This window comes from Antechinus flavipes, chromosome 2 (assembly GCF_016432865.1).
Source record: "Antechinus flavipes isolate AdamAnt ecotype Samford, QLD, Australia chromosome 2, AdamAnt_v2, whole genome shotgun sequence".
NCBI classification, from domain to species: Eukaryota; Metazoa; Chordata; class Mammalia; order Dasyuromorphia; family Dasyuridae; genus Antechinus; species Antechinus flavipes.
In genome coordinates, this window is record NC_067399.1 from 489333686 (window position 1) to 489352310 (window position 18625).

General features: G+C 38.6%; 1 protein-coding gene across 1 annotated transcript in view; it reads left to right on the forward strand.

Moving 5' to 3' along the window:
- Positions 1–16924: 16924 nt before the first annotated feature.
- Positions 16925–18625, forward strand: part of CHD9 (chromodomain helicase DNA binding protein 9) — a 251575-nt gene continuing 249874 nt past the window's right edge. The window contains exon 1 of the mRNA XM_051979833.1: positions 16925–17032. The gene's annotated coding sequence lies outside the window, so the exon portion shown is untranslated. The remainder of the gene's footprint in view (positions 17033–18625) is intronic.

The window sequence follows — 18625 nt, forward strand, 5'->3', positions numbered from 1 at the left end:
ATGAGTTGCTAAATAGGCTACAATTTGTTGGAGCCACAGGCAAGAGTTGGGTGAAAGTTGGGCACCAAAAGTGGATGAATACCCCTGAAAAAGGCTCAGCAAGCCTTTACATCAAAGGTTCTAGTCCTCTTGGGAACATCCCCAATTTCTTTAATAAAGGAATTCCAGAATGATAAAACTTCTTCTATTAATACAAATGAGCATATTCTCTGCAAATTATAACCAAAGAAAAATAGCTGAAGATATTGAAGGGTTGAATGATTTGCTAAATGTTACAGAGCCAGTATGGGTCTTGAACTTAGGTCTTCCTAGGCAGTTCAGGGGCTACCTTTTTAACCATTGTAACCAAACTGCCTCTCTAATTATTATTATATAGAATTTTACATACAATTTGTACATATAAATTTTGTAGTATAATACAAATATACATATGTTTGTCCAATTTTTTCTCCCATTTACAGATAAGGAAACTGAGGATATGAGAGGTTAAGTTACTTGCCTTGTCTGGGTCGTACAACCAGTATTTGTTAGAGAACCAGTGTCTTCATAGTCCTGAGGTCAGGTTTCTTTGTACTATTCCAGAGCTGCTTCTTCTAAGAGGTGCTCTAAGACTAGAAGAAGAAACAATTGATGTGAAAATGCTTTGAAAAACTATTAACTATAAAGAAACACAATGAAGTGCATAGTTACTTATATACTATTAGGTAGAAAATGGATTTTTATGAAGGCCCCTAAATCAATCGAAGATTAAAAGACTGTGTTTTATGTACAAGCATACAGTAAATATTTGGCATTCATTTCAAGTCCAGTTTTACCACTGAGATATATAAGAACAAATTTAAGTATACCTGGGAAATATATTAATTAATCAACAAAGTTAGAAACATTTATGGCGTATTTATATAATATACTTGATTATGTGCTAGGCCTGAAGTAGACATCAAAATAAATAAGACCTAAGTTCTATCCTCATGAAGCTTTCATTCTAGCAGGGGAGATAAATTATGTATACTAAAAAATTAGACTATAAAGTAGAAGTGATAAATGCATAGAAGAAGTACAAAGTGCTAAGATTTTGAGAAGGAAATCAGGTTCCTAGACATGTCTTTTCCCAATTAATTCTAGTCTTCCTCTTCAAAATATTGCCCCAACACCTCCCACGATTATAAAAGCAGAACATAGTGGTTTCTTCTTCAAAACAAGCATAAAGTAGGTGCTGAATAAGTATTTATTAAATAAAATATTGAACCTACCCTGATCTTCACAGTTTTCTGGAAATAATTTTCATCTCTATGCAGATGAATCTGAAATTTACACATCCAATTCTCATATCTCTACTGAAGCTACAATCCTGAATATTCAGTTGCCTATTGGACATCTCCATCTGGATGTCCCCTAGGCATTTTAAAATCAACATACTCAAATCAAAACATTATCTTTCCTCCAAACCCATCCTTCCTCCTAATTTACCCTTTTCTGTGAATGACTCCACCATTCTTCTAGGAAAGCAAAGTTGCAACCTAGGAGACATCTTGTACTCTTCAATCTCATTTATTGACAATACCTAGCAAGTGGCCAGGTCTTGTCAGTTCTGCCTTTTCGACATCTCTTAAACTTGTTCTGTTCTCTCTATCCACACAATAACCATTCTAATTCAGGGTGGTTCACCAGAATGGTTCCTCACTTCTTATCTCTCCAGTCCATTTTCCACAAAGCTGCCAAACTGATATTACAAAATCACAGATTTGACCATGCCATTCCTCTACTTTAGACCCTTTAATGGTTCCTCCTTGCTTTCAGGTTAAAACAATTCTTCTGCTTAGAATTTAGAATTTTTCACTATCTGAAGCCAGCCTATCTTTCCAGGCTGATTACACATGACTCTCCCCTCATAATTTGATATCCCAGCCAAATTGTGAAATTCCATCTTCTGCTTCCGCATCTTTGTAGAGGCTCTCCTCCAGGCCCAGCGTTCTTTCCCTCTTCACTTCTGTCTTTTAGAACCCCAGCACACTCCAAGACTCCAATCAAGCATCACCTCCTTCAAAAAACTTTCTCATGACTCTCTTAGTGGTTAATGCCCTCATCGTTGGCTTTTTTTTTTTTTTAATTTATGGAACAGGGAACAGGGACTGGCCAATGACAGCACAATTATAATGAGCATCTACAGCATGCTCTGCCTAATGCAGTCCTCACATGGACTACTGACATAGATCATAGTACTGTCTACTGAGCCAGAACTAAGAGCTCACCAGATGATTCTACCTTTTGGTGGTGAGTAAGGAAGAAACTCCATGGAGCTAAAGGTGCATGGCTCTACTTTTGCTGAGAGAAATAAATAGCAGAGGTATCAGTGACCTTGTGATACCAGCTACTAATTACTTCATGACTATTATCCCAGAGATCAAATGAGGTCCTCTGCTCTACATCTTTTTGTGTTTGTTCTTTTCTGCTCATAGCTAAAGGAATATCATAATAAGTGACAACCTTGTGACTTTCAAAAAGTTACAATATCAAGTGCCAGAGATCAGAACTAGAGTCCATGCAAGATTTTTCAGATACACAACCTCAGGGAGATGCAAAGACTTTAGGAACTTTGACTCAAAGTAAAAGTGGATTGAAGGATTATCACATCTTTACAGTAATTTTTCCCCCTCCTTTCCCCTCTCTTTCTCCAGACGGCAGGTAGACCAATACATGTTAAATATGTTAAAGTATATGTTAAATACAATATTTGTATACATGTCCATACAGTTATTTTGCTGCACAAGATGAATCAGACTTTGAAATAATATACAATTAACCTGTGAAGGAAATAAAAAATGCAGGCAGACAAAAATAGAGGGACTGGGAATTCTATGTTCACTCATTTTCCAGAGTTCTTTCGCTGGGTGTAGCTGGTTCTATTCTTTATTGAACAAATGGAGCTGATTTGGTTCATCTCATTGTTGAAGAGAGCCATGTCCATCAGAATTGATCATCATACAGTATTGTTGCTGAAGTATATAATGATCTCCTGGTCTTGCTCATTTCACTAAGCATCAGTTCATGTAAGTCTCTCTAGGTCTTTCTGACATCATCCTGCTGGTCATTTCTCACAGAACAATAATATTCCATAATATTCATATACCACAATTTATTCAGCCATTCTCCAATTGATGGGCATCCACTCAGTTTCCAGTTTCTGGCCACTACAAAGAGGGCTGCCACAAACATTCTCCATGCATATATCTTGTAAATAAAAAGCTATAATTAAAAAAAAAAAAGAGAAGAAAATATATCCCAGACTCCTCAATGTACACAAGAGTCTTACCTGAGAACAAACTGTAGGATTTAGCCTCGAAAACAGTCTTCCTTAGGGGATCTGACTTGTCAGTGCAAAATGGAATTGATAATTAGTAAGGGCTATATAAATATCACTAATATTTTTCTATGAACATAGTGTCTCTTGGTAGAATGTAAATTCCATAAAGCTAGGAACTGTCTCACTTTTATATCTATTTCTCATTGCCTTTTATGTAGTAGGTATAAAAAAATACTTGTTGATTATTTGATATAGTTCCAGTATTCTTTGCCTAACTCATGAATGACTAATGCTTGTAATTTTAGGTCAGTTTAAAAGAGAAAGTAGACAACAAAAGGAGAAAGATTCTGAGAAAGATAGGACTGTGGTGTGCCTTTCAAACTGTACCAGATAGGCAGCCTTCCAGTCTACCTGTGTATAGAACCAGACCAGATTATCAATTTATTTCCCACTAAGAATGAAATCAAATGCTGAGACAGATCATTGAAACTAAAGATTTCCTTACTTATTTGATTATTTTTAATAAATAAGGAAATTGAAATTTTTCCTATACCTAGGAAAGAATGAGCAATGGGAAAAATGGAGAGTAAGTTGCAAAGGAGAGTTTGAGTTTGAAACAAGAGATGAGAATGCATATGTTAGGGACAAAGAAGAAAAGCAACATAATTGTCTACCCTCCTATGTGTTCATGAAACAAGGAGAAGTTAATTGGCCAAAATACCAAGATGTAACATGTAACCCTGACCTCCTTAACACCATAATCTGTCCAACAGAGTTAATGGGTCACAGATGAATTACAAATATACTATGAAAATGATTATGTTATTTTGCTGAACTTATCCCTTAGTAAAGAATTGTTCCAAGAATTTGAAAGGAATCATTGGGAGGGGCTTAGCTTTAACTCTAACTAGTTAATGTTATATTATGTAATAATGTAATAACCTAGAGAAAATTTCTCCCCTTTTCTGAGTTCCAGTTTCCATCTCTGAAAAAAGTGGATAAGAGAATAGAATTGATGATTTCTAAAGCAATTTTCAGATCTGTCCCTGATTCTGTAAGCTGAAAATATGAGCTTTGTGTGGAGGCACAGAAATGGTTTTGGGAAAGCAGGACAGGAGAACACCCGTGGTTCTCTCTTTATCAGACCCAGATGTCCAGGCACTAGTTCTCAAGATACTCATGTAATAGTACAAGCACTGCTGATCTGGATCTGGGTGTTTTCTTAACCACCAAAGAGTCTGATGAAACTAGTGACTAGGAGCTTTTCAATGTGCACTCAAGAGCTCCCTAGGGCCCTTAAATAGTCAGTGCCACTTCCAAGTAGGATAAATTTATACGTAGAACTGAATCTGGATAAAATCTCTGTCTCTTCATTGTAAGAATATATGGAAGAGATTTATCTTCCTCTTGCTCTTCCCTCTTTCTTTCTCTATTAAAATCAAGGTCCAAGGATCTTTAAGTCATTTGATCCTTATCATTTTATGATAAGGAAACTGAGGCCCATTGAAATGAAATGACTTGTGCTGAGTCACACAAATATAAGTGACAGGGGTAGAATTTGAATATGGACCCTGTTTATATCACTTCAGCACTCCAAATTCAACACTTTCTGCTTTTTCCTATGGAACATAGATCATAGATTTAGAGCTTAGACCCCAACCCCTTTAATTTATAGAGAAAATGCAGCCCAAAGAGGTTAAATGGTTTTCTGAAAGTTTTTTTTTTCATATTTGTAGAAGATTTTTGTTGTTTTTGCTATTTGAAGAGAACCAATGGCATCACAGAATGATGTCTTGATGTATGTGTGTAAATTGGATTTAAGTTAGATACTTGCACAAAAGCATCAACCTTAGTCTTCTCTTCCAGAGTCATCTAAGTTCACAGGCAAGACAAAAGTTAGGAGATGACTTGGGATATAGTAGACAACCTTGCATTTTCAATGTCTTCCCAAGCTTTAAGCATTCCACAATGCCTGTTTCATCCACCTTCATAGCCATTGGAACAAATTGTTCTCATTCACCCATTCACCAGGGGAAGTCTTCACATGCTTGGGGTAGATACTCCTCTAATTCACCAACTGGTTTTGTAATACCAGAGAAACTGAGGCAAGACAGAGATTGATTTTTAATCTTTTAATTGTGGAGAGTTTAGGCTAGCTGGTTGAATGAAACTCATATTCAAAAATCATTCAACCTTGAGCAACTGAGCCAGGGACCTTTTATAGAGTTTTTTATAAGGCACATAAGAGGGCAATTGAGTGGGCAGACAAGCCATAATTCCAGGAGAGGACCATAACTTAGTCCTGACAGGATGAGGGTCAAGATAAGAAGGTCAAGGACAGGAGACAGCGAGAGGCACAATACTCAAAAGGAGACGGAATTATCCCAGCAAGTATTGAGATAAGGCACCTGGAGTTTTATGACTTAATGGTATTTCAAGGCTTCTTTTCTGACCCAATTCTCCCAGTCCTAATGGCAAGGATAAAGGTAGAGAGACTATAATAATTTTATTCAGGATGTAATTATTCAGGGCATAACATTTTGAGGCCAGTTACTCTCAACTTGATTTAACTGGTTTTCTAAGGTGGTTTGCTAGGATGTGGCCACTGCAAATGCTAGTTTCTTGGAGCCATAGATGAGAATTGAGCGATGAGTAGACACCAAAAGTGAATGTGCAGCCCTGAAAAGGGCTCAGCAAAGCCTCACGTTGGAGGTACTAGTCTTCTTTGAACAATTCATACATCCCATAAGACTTTTAATATATTTTCAAAGCATGTGAACATAGTGCTTCAAACACAAAGAGTTTCAAACTGGAAAAGATTATAGAGATCATCTCATTCAAGAGCTCTTAACCTAGTGCCCGTGAACTTTTTTTTATAACTATATTTCAATATAATCAATTTTCTTTGTAATCCTATGCATTTTATTTTACACAATTAAAAATATTATTCTGAGAAAAATTTTAGCAAATTGCCCAAGAGATCCATGACTCAAAAAAGGTTAAGAACCCTGATCTAACCCAACTTTTTTATTTTACACATGAGGCCCATGGAGGTTTAGTAAATTGGCATCTATAAGTGATATTTGGATACAGTTTCTCTAATCCCAAACCCATCTTTTCTGTAGCACTTAAAGGTTCATAAAGTGTTTCCCCCATACCAATCCTATGAAATAGGTATTACAAGCATTATCATCCCATTTTACACAAAAGTAAATGGAGGTCCTGATGGCTAAGTGACTTGGCCAAGGTCATTCAGAAAGTAAATTTTAAAAAATTATTGTTTACCTGGAAGAGAGAAATGGAGTTTTCTTCCCTTATAATTTCAGGGTTATTCAATTGACTGCATTCTTGAGCAGAATCTTCTGGTCTTTACAAGACAGATGTGTTTCCTGTAAGTGAAACTAATCCACCTCTTCCAGACAGAATTCTTTAATGTTATTGTCTGAGAAGAAAAGTCCTCTGGCCAAATTGGGAACTTAGCCAGGGTTTCTGGGTTCTTTCCAGTGATGGAGAAGTTGGCTCTTAAGGTGGAAGCTCTGGCTTCACTGTGGGTGGCCTGCTTTGCTCAGCATCAGTCCTCATCTTCATGGTTACTCTTTGGAGCAGATGGAAAGTCTGTAGTTCTGACACCAGATTTCCTGTCTCCCAACATGATGGCTACCATGCTGTGCATATTCAAATTTTATAATATTTGGAAATAAAATTAATCAATCATAAGCATTTATTAACCCTTGCTATGTAGTAGACATTGTACTAAGCCGGTATTTAAAAAGAAAAAGAAAAAAATTCTTGCCTTCAAGGGACTTGGATAGTATAGAATTAAACTGGTTCATCAAGAGATCAAGATTGGGAATAAAGGAAAATATATATGTATATGGGAGGGGGGAGAGAGAGTGACAGGGAGACAAAGATTTGGGGATAATATGAGTTCAAGAGGTTAGCATCTCTAATGAATTCCAGTCTGAGCTGACTAGCAGGCAGTTTTTTATAACTACATCCTTCTAAGAAAAGAAGAAACAATGTGGTACAGCACACAAAGTACTGGGCCTGAAGTCAGGAAGATTCATCTTTCCAAGTTCAAATGTAGTTTCAGGCATTGTAAATTCTATGCAAGTCACTTAACTCTATTTGCCTTAGTTCCTCATCTATAAAATGAGGTAAAGAAGGAAAGGGCAAACTACTCTACTATCTTTGCCAAGAAAACCCCAAATGGGTCACTAAGAGTCAGACATAAATTAAACAACTTATAGAAAATATTACCACCTCACCAAACTATGACCTGTCTTGCTAGAAGATATGGACCTTGAGGGAGTTGTTTGGACAGTGCAGAGCAAAGGTAGAAGTAAAATGACTACTCAGCAATCCCTTTAAATGTCTTATTTTAGTGTTGTAAGTATCAACCTTCAAAGAAAATATAACAGAAATTATCAGTTACTGTTAGGTGTTTTATGTCTTTGCGAATATGTGCTCATGAGTCTTTTGTGTTATAAGAATTTCTTTTCTGTGGAATAAATAAATAGCTGTCCTTTGATTTACTTTGCACACTTTTTCTTTCTAGTCTTTTTGGAAAAATCAAGTCAAACTGAAACTTTAAAGACTACAACATGGAGTCAAAACTAATGAGAAATAGTCTGATTCTTCTTCAGAGACCAAATTCCTTCCAGTTTAAATCTAATTAAGAGTATGAGCCCAGAGCTAAGTAGTCCCTTAGTGAAGCAGGGCACCCCATCATAGCTAGATGTCTCCATGGATAGAGTATCCCACAGAGACAGGAAGACCTGAGTTCAAATGTTACCTTAAATACTTACAGTTGTATGACCCTAGGCAATGGTCTTAACCTTGGTCTCACTCAATTTTCTCATCTATAAAATGTGAGTAATAATAATTGATCCCAGGGTTGTTGTGAGTTATTATTTTTAAAATGTTTCTTAAATCTTAAAGAACTATATAAATGCTGGGACACTGATACATTGTTGGTGGAATTGTGAATACATCCAGCCATTCTGGAGAGCAATTTGGAACTATGTTCAAAGTTATCAAACTGTGCATACCCTTTGATCCAGCAGTGTTCCTACTGGGCTTATACCCCAAAGAGATACTAAAGAAGGGAAAGGGACCTGTATGTGCAAAAATGTTTGTAGTGCTCTTTTTGTAGTGGCTAGAAACTGGAAATTGAATAGATGCCCATCAATTGGAGAATAGGCTGAATAAATTATGGTATGTGAATGTTAAGGAATATTATTGTTCTGTAAGAAATGACCAGCAGGATGATTTCAGAAAGGCCTGGAGAGACTTACATGGACTGATGCTTAGTGAAATGAGCAGAACCAGGAGATTATTATATACTTCAACAACAATACTATATGATGATCAATCTGATGGACATGGCTCTATTCAATAATGAGATGAACCAAATCAATTCTATTTGTTCAATAATGAATAGAACCAGCTATACCCAGTGAAAGAACTCTGGGAAATGAGTGTGAACCACTACATAGCATTTCCAATCCCATTGTTTTTGTCTGCCTGCATTTTTGATTTCCTTCACAGGTTAATTGTACATTATTTCAAAGTCCGATTCTTCTTATGCAGCAAAATAACTGTATGGACATGTATATATATATTATATTTAACATATACTTTAACATATTTAACATGTAATGGTCTACTTGCTATCTGGGGGAGGGGATGGGCGGAAGGAGGGGAAAAGTTGGAACAGAAGGTTTTGCAATTGTCAATGCTGAAAAATTACCCATGCATATAACTTGTAAATAAAAAGCTATAAAAATAGAATTATATAAATACTAAACTATGAGAAAGAGTAGGATCCTCAAGACTCAGCTTGAGTGCTACTTCCTACAGAAGGTTTGGAGTAGAGCAGTTATATTGTGTTTAAAAAGAAGGGGACATATGTAAGAAATGTTAAGAAGGTAGAACTGAGCATTTTTGAGAAGTAGATGAATATGGGGAAAGATTAAAAATAAAGCATCAAGGACAGACTCCTAGGTTGTGACCCTGAGTTACTAGAAGAATAAATAATAGAACCTTTGATGGGGACAGTTAAATTAGGAAGAAGAGTTTCGGAATAAAGAGAATTTTAGAAATGATGAGTTTGGTATGTTGATAGGACATCCAGGTGGGGATTTCTAGCACGCAGCTGAAGATGTGGAATTTGAGTTCAGGAAGGAGAGAATAAGGCTGGATATGTAGGAATCATATGCATATGACTCTAGTTGAACCCAAAGGAGCTGATGATGATGATGATGATGATGATGATGGTGGTGGTGGTGGTGGTGGTGATATTTATGTAACAGTGAGTACCCAGGCCCCACCACTGCCTGAAAGTTACATGTGTTACATTTCATTTCATCCTTCTCCAAGGATTTTCTGGGACCCTTAAAGAGGTTTAGGAGTGTCTAGGCACTTTGTCATTGGCTCCAATTGTTACCAATGGCATTCTCCTCATTGTAGGAGATCTTTTTGCACTCCAGTTCTTTTTAACAACTTGATGTTAAAAATTGTTAAACTTTTACAAAGATGTATTTTACTTCAAAGTATAACAAAAAAGACAAATATATTCCCTAATGACCCATATTCCACCTCTACCCCACCCCAGTCCCTACTCATATTGTAGAGAAGGGAATGATATTAGATTCACAGTTTAGTTCAGTTCTCATACAACACAGTTTCAAGTTCCAAGTCTCAGCCCCCATGGACATGAGCCCAGGCCTCCTGGCTTCTTAATGCTTCCCTGGCAGCTTGTCTGACTGCAATATTCAGCCTAAAATCTTGGTTCTGAGGTCACCATAAGGTCCAATGATGATTCTATCTCCTGCTCCTGAAACAGAGGCCAAACAAAATAAAACAGAATCCCCAGGCTCATTTTTGGAGCATGGGACTTAAAAAGGGAGAGAGGGAGAAGGTAGCTCTTCTCCCCTCAACAGTTCCATTCATATACAATTTAAGGTATACAAAGTTCCTAGTATACACTCTGTGGGTGAACCTTCACCCTCTTTGAACACTGATGCAGGAAAAAGAGGCAAGACCAGCTCTGGGAATTTTAAAGACACAGCAGCCAATTGAAAGAGGCTATTTCCACTTGCATAGTAAGAAAACACAGATTGTCTTCTTGAAATATACTACCTTCCTATTAGGTAACCTGGATATGCTTTAAAGCCCCAGTTATATTTATATCGCACTTTAAGAATTTAGTAAATGTTATCTCATTTTTCCCCTTACAACTACTTTGAGAGGTAGGTGCTATTATTCCCATTTTACAGATAAAGAAATGAAAATAGACAATGGTTATATGATTTGCTCAAGGTAACACAATTAATAAATAAATGTCTGAGCCCAAATTTGAACTCAGGTCAGATTTTAATGATCTCATTCTAATATTGGTTTAAAAAAAAAGAAGGAAAAGGAAAGAAAGCCCTTCAAAGTGTTTTGGGGTACCCATTCTCAGGAAATAATCTCTAAAGCTCCTTTCACCTTTTTAGATCTACAATCCTATACACAGAATTTTTTACAGCATATTTCCTATATTTTGTGACATATAGGAAGGAGATTGGAGAACTGAACTCAGATAATGTCTTACTTCAGATCTCTTAGTATTACAGAGTTAGAGGTGAAAGGAATCTCAGAGGTAATCTTGTCCAACCCTCTTGTGTTACAGATAAGGAGCCTGATGTTCAGAGAGGTTACATAATCATAAGAGCTGATGAATATTCAAAACAGTCTATACCCATTACCTATTTGACCTTCACAATGATTCTTTGAGGCTAGTGCTGTAGATATTATCCCATTTGACAGATGAGGAAACTAAGACGCAACAGCCAAATGACATGTCTAAGATCATGCAATTGGTAAATAGCAGAGCTGGGTTTTCTGACACCCTTAATCCAGGGCTAGTTCTACAGCTGTTTGCTCAAGGTCACCTAAGCAGCAATGAACAGACCTAAGATTCAAATCTTGCTTCTCTTTTTCGGGATCAAGTCCTCCTTCCTTAGAAAAATAACTGCTATTTGGAATTTTTCACAAGTTCCAATATTCTCTCAGTTGGCTGCAAATCACATATAGGTGAGATAAGTGCCCTTGTGCTACTCCTTAAGGATGTGCATAAATATGCACAGCTGTCCCTGCATGCTTTTATACACCCTGAAGAATAGGGCTGAATATTAATACCACAGTAGAATTTATACCATCCCTTTCTTCTGAAAATATCCACGACCTTTGGAACTTAGATTGAGTGGGGAGTAGCTACCACCATTTCCTATAATATGACTACCCTTTTGACCTGACCAAAGGAATGGGGGGGTCTTGTGTTTCCTGGGGAGAGCAGGCACCCCACAGTATCCCACAACCTCCCTTGGATCGCATCTGTTCTTTACTAAGACCACGTGCCTGCTTTGGACTCACAGGCTCCTTTCTTTTTCGTTTAGTATTCAAATGCCAAGAACAATCCCTCGTGGACACGCCTCACCTACCAGAAGCAAGGAGCAGGTCCTGGGAGCATGGAAGTGTGAGAATACACATGAGCAATACCTCTTTCAAAGGGAATCCATCCCCTGACTGGTTCATTAAAATGTGTTGGAACAATGTGACCAGACTATATAATTATTCTCTCATGAGGAAGGCCCGGAGGCAAAGAAATGCTGCCAACTGTAAAGACAAATACTTTCCCCCAGCTGTTTATCATGCTTCTTGGACATCATAAACTTGGAAGGCTGGGGGCTATAATTAATCTCTAGCAAATCAGCAAGGTCCTTGTATATCCCAACTCTTCAGTAGGCTTGGATAATTACATAAAGTGTTTTTCTTGGGATAGGCAAGCAAATGACTATATTTCTTCCCTTTCTTCTCTCCCTCTGCCCCTTATTTAAGTGGCCAACTTGCCTCCCCAAAGAAGTGTCCTTTAACAACTTAATACACTTTTAGTTCCCACCTTCTCAGTGCCTTTACAGACTCTAACCACTTTGGTGTCAGCCTGATCAATTGCACCCCTCCTTCTCATTTAGGTATTTTGAAAACAGAGGGAAACCTCACTGTCTCCCCACTTTCCAAAAAAAGATCTGCTGGATTTAGAGTCTTTAGATATGGTTTTAAGTCCAGCTTTACCTGGGCCTTGATTCCCTTATGTAAAAACAAGAGGAGTTGACTAAACATCTCTTTCAGCTTTATATTCTATAATCCTATAAACTATAATTTGGGATAACTCTGACAGGAAAATTCTAAGGCAGACAGAATTTCTCCCAAATCTCCCTTTTAGGGGGTCTTCTTTTTTCTTCCTTACCCTTACTTCTTCATGGAAAAATGACCTGATAAAACTAGGCCTTAAAGTATTAGCTAATAAGATCTTAAGGCATTTATTACCTCTCCCAAGGTTATTTGCATTTTAACATGAGACTCTAGAAGAGACTAATGTTAGAGACAACTGAATAAATCTCTAAAGATGAAATTTTTCAGTTGACTGACTGATGACAGACTACTGGGGCAGATATTTGGGGACAGAAGGCCTTTATGTCATACTTTCTGCCAATCACAAAGTGCATTTGTATAAATGTGTCCTCCTTGGGACCAGGAAAAGGTTGTATAACACAAAGGAAAGAAAGCTGGATTTAACTTTAGAGCCCCCACATTCAAATCCTAACCCTATTACCAATTGCCCATTTGGCTTTGAGCAAGCCATTTACCTTTCTGGGTTCTCATTCTGGGTTCAGTTTCCTTCTCTGTAAAATGAGAGAGTTGAGCTAGATGGTGTTTTATAACATCTTCTCCAGCATAAGAATGATAGATGCTGTTGTTACTTTTACCACTTGTCAGGGTCAGCAATGGAGCCCTGAATTGGACTACATCTCTCTGCCACTATAGAGAATTGGGGATTTTATCAGGTTTACAGTTCCTCAGGCACACCATGCATGTCCCTGTTCTACTCCAGAAGGCTGTCAATCATTTCAATTTATCAAAGAGCACCATAGTCAAATCTTGGCCCTCATTGCCACCTGATGTCAAGGTGTTCCAGCAGAGTGCCTCGTGTTCCTTTATCTTAATGGGAAAATGCTCTGGACTGTGAATTTGTGAACACTCAAAAAGGAAAATAACTATGCTTCTGTGACAGCAAGCTTCTTGCAGAGTAATTATTATTGTCCAGAGCTTGGGTCCTGAAGAAGGAAAGAACTTCAGACTGCCTCCTGTGACTTGGTGGGCTGTGTGTGTCTCCAGGTGAAAACCCAGATTGCGAGTCAGGGACTGGTGAATTGAACGTTACAAGTTTTCTCATATTAGGGAGTCTATACAGCATTGGATTATGAATACACACTAGTCAATGCTGGGAAGGGTATGACTGATTCTGCCTGAGGATATCTAGAAACTGGAGAGGAGATCTTGATCTAGGGCAAAGCAGCAGGAACAAGGCAAATATAGTCATAAGGATCACAGTATTTAAAGCAAGAAGGTATCATAGGGAACATTTAATCCAATCCCTCCCTGATTTTACAGAGAAGGAAACTGAGACCCAAGAAGATTTAATTACTTGATCTAGAATCATATAGATGGTAAGAAGCAGAGGGAGTGTTCTAACCCAGGTTCCCTAATTTCCATTATAATATGCTGTCTAGGAAAGGAGGGAAAGCTAGAAGAACATGGAGACTGAATTTAACATGGTAGATCTGCGGTTGGAAGAAACCTTAAAGGTCAGCTTGTTCAACTCCCTCATCTTCTACAAAAGGTTTTCTGTCTCCAAAGTCAGTGTTCTTTCTCCCATCTCTCAGTTAGAGGTTTCTCACTTTGTAGGGTATATCATAATTATTTCCTGCTTTCAAGAAACCTTCAGATGAAACACTAGGAGGTAGCTCCTTTGAGGCTTCCTGTCCAGCCTCCTACATATCTGTCCTTGGTTTGCACTATCATTCCATTCAACTAGTTTTTTATTATATGCCAACTATGTATCAGACATTGTAATGGATAATAAGGACACAAAACCAAAAATGAAAACAATTCTGATACATAAAGAGTTTATAGTACATTTGAGGGATGCAACATATTCGCAGATAAGTAAATATAAGTTATATGCAAAGTATTTTTACAGGAGATGGAACACTAACCGCTCTGTAAGTTATATGGGGGGTAGGGGGGGGACAAGAAATTTCTTTTGGAGGATGTGATGCACTGCATATCAAGAAGGGCAACAGTATGAAATGTCTGGAAAGATGGACTGGAGCAAGACTGAAAATGCCAGAGGTTTTATTTTATTCTGACACAATAGAGAGTGCCTATAGTTTCTTGAGCGAGAAGTAGCATAGACTTCTGCTTTAGAATATCCATTAGGCAGTTATGTGGAGGACGGATTAGAGAGACTGGAGGCAGAGAGGGAACATCTAGGAAATGTAATACAGTGAGTGATTCAGAAAAGAGTGATAAAGTCTTAAACTAGGCGGGAGGATGCATGAGTGGAGTACATGGTAGCAATATGAGAGATATGGAGGAAGACCCAGCAATTGATTTGTTTTTACAAGATAAGAAAGAAAGAAGATGATTACAAACTTGACTGTGACCCTGGATAACTGGAAGGATGATTGTGCTCTAATTAGAAATAGGGAAGTTAGCTGGGAAAACTTCTCTGAACTGAAGCAGGATGAGGTGAGCATTAGAACCAGCAGGACATTGTACATGGTAAGAGCAATTTTATATGATGATCAACTATGACAGATATTCTGATCAATACAATGATCCAAATTCAATTCCGAAGAACCTGTGAATAAAAATGTTAACTACTTCCAAAAAGAGAGGACTGGTGGAGTCTGAACACAGATTGAAGCATGACTTTTTTTCACTTTATTTCCTTCCCTTTTATTTGCAACATGGGTTATATGGAAATATGTTTTGCATGATTTTGCATGTATAATTGCTATCACATTTCTTGTCTTCTCAGTGGGTGAGGGATGGAAAAGAGAATTTAGAACTCGAAAGAATTTTTTAAGAATGTCAAAATAAATAAATAATGCATTTTTTTCATTTTTTTTTAAATTTTTATTTAATAATTACTTTATATTGACAGAATCCATGCCAGGGTAATTTTTTTTACAACATTATCCCTTGCACTCGTTTCTGTTCCGATTTTTCCCCTCCCTCCCTCCACTCCCTCCCCTAGATGGCAAGCAGTTTTATATATGTTAGATATGTTGCAGTATATCCTAGATACAATATATTTTTGCAGAATCGAACAGTTCTCTTGTTGCACAGGGAGAATTGGATTCAGAAGGTGTAAATAACCCAGGAAGAAAAACAAAAATGCAGATAGTTCACATTCGTTTCCCAGTGTTCTTTCTTTGGGTGTAGCTGCTTCTGTCCTTCATTTATCAATTGAAACTCAGTTAGGTCTCTTTGTCAAAGAAATCCACTTCCATCAAAATATGTCCTCATACAATATCGTTGTCGAAGTGTATAATGATCTCCTGGTTCTGCTCATTTCACTTAGCATCAGTTCATGTAAGTCTCGCCAGTCCTCTCTGTATTCATCCTGCTGGTCGTTCCTTACAGAACAATAATATTCCAAAACATTCATATACCACAATTTACCCAGCCATTCTCCAATTGATGGGCATCCATTCATTTTCCAGTTTCTAGCCACTACAAACAGGGCTGCCACAAACATTTTGGCACATACAGGTCCCTTTCCCTTCTTTAGTATCTCTTTGGGGTATAAGCCCGATAGAAACACTGCTGGATCAAAGGGTATAATGCATTTATTTTTTTAAAAATTAGGAAAGGTAGGAAGATGGAGTGGGTTTTGGGGGGTAAAGATACTGAGTTATAACTTGATTCTAATCTCAGGGTCAATGTGGGGTTTGAGACTTCTCATTTCTCCCCTATAGTTATTTATATTTTCATACGCTCCTAGAATCTATAGCTCTGTATTCTATTGGAAGGAGAATTCCTGCCATGAGACAGAACTGTATGTTAGAATAAAAACTGGACTGGGCAAAAAGATACTGGATTGTGGCTCCAGCTCTGCTCGGAGCAAGCTGTGTGCCTGAGCAAGCCCGGGTAGACGTTTCTAAATCTTTTTCTGCTTCAGAAAAGTGAGGGTCATGAACAAGATACTTTATAAGGTTCCTTGTAATTCCAATTCTACTTTTTATGGTTCCTATCGGCGCCCTTTCCTGGAGTGTGTTCACACATTTCCTAACCTACTTTTCACCAGTTAGATGCGTAGTTGACACTGGAGGAACCGAGAAGCTCAGTCCAAGGTCAGCAGCGCCCCAGGGATCCTAGCTCCTAGCCCCCTCTCTCAGGCTGCTCAGCTCCCAGAGCCAGGCAACCGAGCTAATTAGCATCTCTCTTTTCTGGACAACCCCAGGAAAGCTGAGTTAATAAGGAAGCCTCGCTGCCTGTCCCTTCCCAGCTTCGGCTCTGACTCACCCGCACTAGGGAGTTCCAGAGACATAACCCCTGAGGATGAGCGGAGGGGGAAGGGTGGGGAAAGAGGTCGAGGCCTGAGTTGACAGCCCTAAGGGCAGGCAACTCCCTCCTTCGATGGGAGGAGTCCTGCAGCTGAAGCCCAAGACGAGGAAGTGCCGGGAGCCAACACCAGCTCCGCGGCAGCTTTTGCAGACAGACAGACAGCAGCAGCAGCCCCAGCCACAGCAGCAGCCGCACCAGCCGCGCCAGCCGCACCAGCCGCATGGGTGAAAGGGCCCTCCCGCAGTTCGGAGATGTAAAATAAAATGGGTTAGTAATTTTCATATTCAAAATTAATTGGGAAAAAAATCTAATCGTCTCTAACATGGATGGCTGCCTTGGTGAGACTTGTAGATAAATGATTTTATGGGTTTTGTTTTTGGATTGGGTCCCCGTAGTCAGAGTGTTACATAGAATAATAATTCTGTTTGTCATGTCCTTTGCGTGACCTAATTAGGTCTCAGCAGTCACAGAGGTGGTTTGACCTGGGAGTGGTTTAAGCTGTAACGAGGATAACTGCACCCCGAGGTGTTCCCATTTGGAGTTAGCTCTAGATAGGTCCCCTGGGGGTGGTGGGGACCTTCAGAGGTCATCCTGGCCATCCCGGAACCCAGATCCCCTTCCCCCAATCCCACTCCCCCACCCCCAAGTCATCTCGTGGAGATGGCAGACTGCCCTCTTCTTAAAATACCTCAGAGGAAGGAGATTCCAGGCTTCCACATCATTCCTTCCAGAGTCTCACACACCTCGCGGTGACTTGATTCCTATCCTCTGCAGGTCTGAGAGTGTATTGACCTATATTCACAGCCCTTTATCAGAATAGATTCTAATTTCCTCCGGGCGGTAGGTGGTAAGGGCAAGCAGTCCTCTGACTTTGTAGTAGTTTGGAACCGGAAAGAATGCTCCATTCAGGGTCTGAGGGGTTTCATAGCCCAGCTATGCCTCTTACTACATATGTGCCCTTGTGTAAAAAATCTTAACTTTCGGGGGCCTCAGTTCCTCATCTGCAGTCTGAGTGTGCTGAACTACATAACCTCTAAGATTGTTTTCAATCCCAAATCTAAGATTATAACATCCATTAATTAGAGGGAGTGCAAAATCTAACTTTTTGAGATTTCAGAGTACCAGGTTAGGATCTCAGTCTTGGATTTAGGGGTGTGACTTGAGTCAGCTGGGAAAACTTGACTGCCACTCCAAAGAGACATATATCTTTCTTCTGTCTAGTGAAGCAGAGAGCAGAAAAATTATCCAGATAACTGGATCCACATAGCCAATAATTCATTCACTCCTTCCCCTAAAAACTCACCTCATTTCTCCTTCATGGCAAGTTTCCATCCCAAAATCGTCCATAAAATTATTTCAATTTACTTTGTTCTTTGACTTGAGGGATGGGGAATCAAAACGATGCTTATCAGAATCAGATTTCAAAAATTCCTTCTTTGAATGAAGGAAGGAAAGAAGTAAGTATTTGTTAATTCCCTACTTTGGAGCAATTAGATGAGCCAGTGAATAGCATATTAGGCTTGAAGTCAGTTCATACATGGCCTTACAAACTTACTAGGTGTGTGACTGGGCAAATTACTTTACCCGGTTTGCCTCAGTTTCTTTGTTTGTTAAATGAACTGAAGCAGGAAATGGCAAAATACTCCGGTGTCATTGCCAAGAAAATCCCAAATGGGGTCGGAGAAAGTCAGACACGGGACTATAAAACCACTGAATAGCAAAAATGTGCAAAATGCCAGGGATACAAATAAAAAATTAAGATAATTCTTGCTCTCAAGATAATCACATTTTAATGTGAGAGACAACAAATACTGAAAGTTTCAACTGAAAGCTGGAGAGACACCATTAATCAAGAGTCAC